Raw genomic sequence first — 2,700 nt, 5'->3', positions numbered from 1 at the left:
ACATGATTTTGTATATGCACACACATTGCATGTACATATGTAATTTGTCAGTGATGGTTGAATTATAACAAAGAAAAAAATCTAATAAAATCTAAAACTTTAGATGTTGTTAGCAGGGAAACTGTGACACAATAGTATAGAGGTACATGTCTATGCACTTTTTTTCATTTAATAAAGCTCTAAAAATTCACATTTAACTAAAAGTTGGGGGAGGGGGGTGGAGAAGAAGGGGTAGAAGTATTCAAACTGCTCCTGATTACTTGCCTGCTCTTAGATTCTGCTCATACTATATGGTAGCTACACTCATTTCATTTGTTCAAATGCACCAAACATTTTTTACTTGTCAAACAACCATAACATTTTCATAAAATCTTAGGGACTGCATTATTTAACACTAGGTATATACTAGAGATAAGTACCCGTATTGACAATACATTTCCTAAGAAAAAGTAAGTCAAAGAAAAGATATAAAATACAAATGTTAAGATCCTATCCCATTCACTCTATTTTCCTCTTTAGAACAAATAATAGTTAAAACTTTCCTATACATATCACTCAGTCACCCAAAAAAGTGACCTTTACCTAAAAAATATTCAATGTTGGGAGTTTAATATCTATTGCCTACAATGGACATTTTGCCAGGGAAAACCCAATAGGAAAGAAAAGAAAAGAAAAATCATCACTATTCAATATAGTTCTTTAATTACATAAGAAACTGAAAATTAGACACTATGAAAGTCTAACTCAAAATTCAAACCATACCTATAGTTGACTAGGGTTGATAAATTGTGATTGCCAACAAACAATTTGTTTTGAATGGAGGGAGGACATAGATTTTAGTTTTAGCAATTTAGGACAAAGCAAGCTTGAACATTCTTCCTAATCCAAAGGAAAAGAAAATGTTGAGGAGGAAGGAAGGGAATAGGCTAAAGACAATTTAAAGAAGCTTAAATCCCATTTTAAGCTATATTTTTAATATGCTGATTTATACCACTATTCAGAACACTAGTTTTTTAAACACAAAAAAATTTAAATATGTTTATTTTTTAATATATGCCAAGTAGAAATTATTTGTGGCTTATTATAACTATGCATCCAAGTAATTAAAGTTTTATAAAACAATAGTTTTAACTAAAACTAAGTGACAATTGGCATGCATGGCATGCACTGCTGCAGGAAAAAATGACAACTCACTTGCCTATCAAAAAATTGATCTCTTAAACAGAAATGTTATACTGGCAGTGGTTGCTCCTAACAATAATGTTTCAAAAATTCTTCAGTTTTGTTTTCTGAAATTCTACATTTGAAACCAAATAAAGAAATAAAAGATTCCATTTTTTTAAAATGATAAAAATGTTTCACAAAATTATTTTTGCTATAATCTATAGTTGAAGTTTTTAATATATATATACACAAAATTTAAATAGCAATATGTACATAATATAAATGCAAAATACAAAGAGTACAATGCTATACAGCAAGCATCATTGGTTAGTTAAATAGAAAATACCACAACTCCCTGCAGAGGGAATACAACATTCACTTTGATAAAACAGCAATTTATGGCTAATGGTTGACAGAACTATGCTCAAAGAAACTCTAGAGCTACATAAATAGTTACAATCTTATGTCATTTCTTTCTCTTTTTATCCCTCCAAAAATTTATTCAACAAAATTGGCCATGCTCCATCTTCATCATAGTTGCTAAAGTCAAGATTAATTATTCTATTAAACTCTGATAGCATGCACCATTGATCTTTGTTTACAATTCTGTGTTTTGATTGCTCCAAGAATTGGTAAAATACTGGAAAATGGGGCCAGCCTTTTCCTAACCATCCTGATACACTTGACAATATTGGTGTCTAAGCTTTGTGGGTTCTTTTCCCAGGAAAACTCAAATGCATATCTGTAAATAAGTTTGAAATCTACATGCTCAAATAATTCAAAAAACTTAATTTCTTTGTTGAATCACATTGCAAAGATATTATTTCTTTTAAACCCATGTCCTATGCACCCATTTCCAAGTTAATGCAAACATGACTACATTTTAAGGTTTTATTCCAATGTCTTTCTTTCTCCAAGCTTTCAGGACCTGGACTAGAATATCATCAGTCCCTGCATATTCACAGAACCACTCCAAGCATCTCTTACTTGAAAATGTTTCTTCCTCAGTCGTTATTCTAGATGAATCATATTTTCTCTATACATACTACTGTGTCTACTTTTCTTTGCAAGTAAATCATATCCAGCAGTGGGTCTTCTCTTTTTTCTTGATTGCATTATTTTGCTAATGCAGTCTAATGAACTGCAAAATTCAAGACTTCCCGTCTGATGATTGTTTTGCCCAATGTCTTCCATTAAACTCTACTTATTAAGTGTGTGGTCTATCTTGTCGATGTTTGTCACTGTTGAGAGATGAAAATTAAACTGAAAATTGACAGTGGCAACATCCAAGTGCATTTTTATTCAATTCCTCCACCATTCCATCAGTCCAGGCCCAGGTCCTCTAACTCCTAATGCTCCTGGCAACTCACCCCTTTAACACTTTGGGTCAACCTAATCTCTTAAATACTCTCTTTTCTCTAGGCTTTTGGACATTATACTCTTCTGATGTCCTACTAACCACTCCTCATTTTCCTTTGTCATGATTTCTCACTATGGATTTCTCTCAGATTTATGATCTAGGTCTTCTCATCCCTA

At 32.0% G+C, this 2,700-nt stretch overlaps 1 pseudogene; it reads right to left on the bottom strand.

Annotated features, from left to right (window-relative positions):
* Positions 1-1,625: 1,625 nt before the first annotated feature.
* Positions 1,626-2,460, bottom strand: LOC127564332 (DCN1-like protein 4; annotated as a pseudogene).
* Between the last annotated feature and the right edge of the window lie 240 nt (positions 2,461-2,700).

Source organism: Antechinus flavipes, chromosome 1 (assembly GCF_016432865.1).
Source record: "Antechinus flavipes isolate AdamAnt ecotype Samford, QLD, Australia chromosome 1, AdamAnt_v2, whole genome shotgun sequence".
Classification (NCBI taxonomy): domain Eukaryota; kingdom Metazoa; phylum Chordata; class Mammalia; order Dasyuromorphia; family Dasyuridae; genus Antechinus; species Antechinus flavipes.
This window is presented reverse-complemented; position numbering and strand designations above follow the sequence as displayed.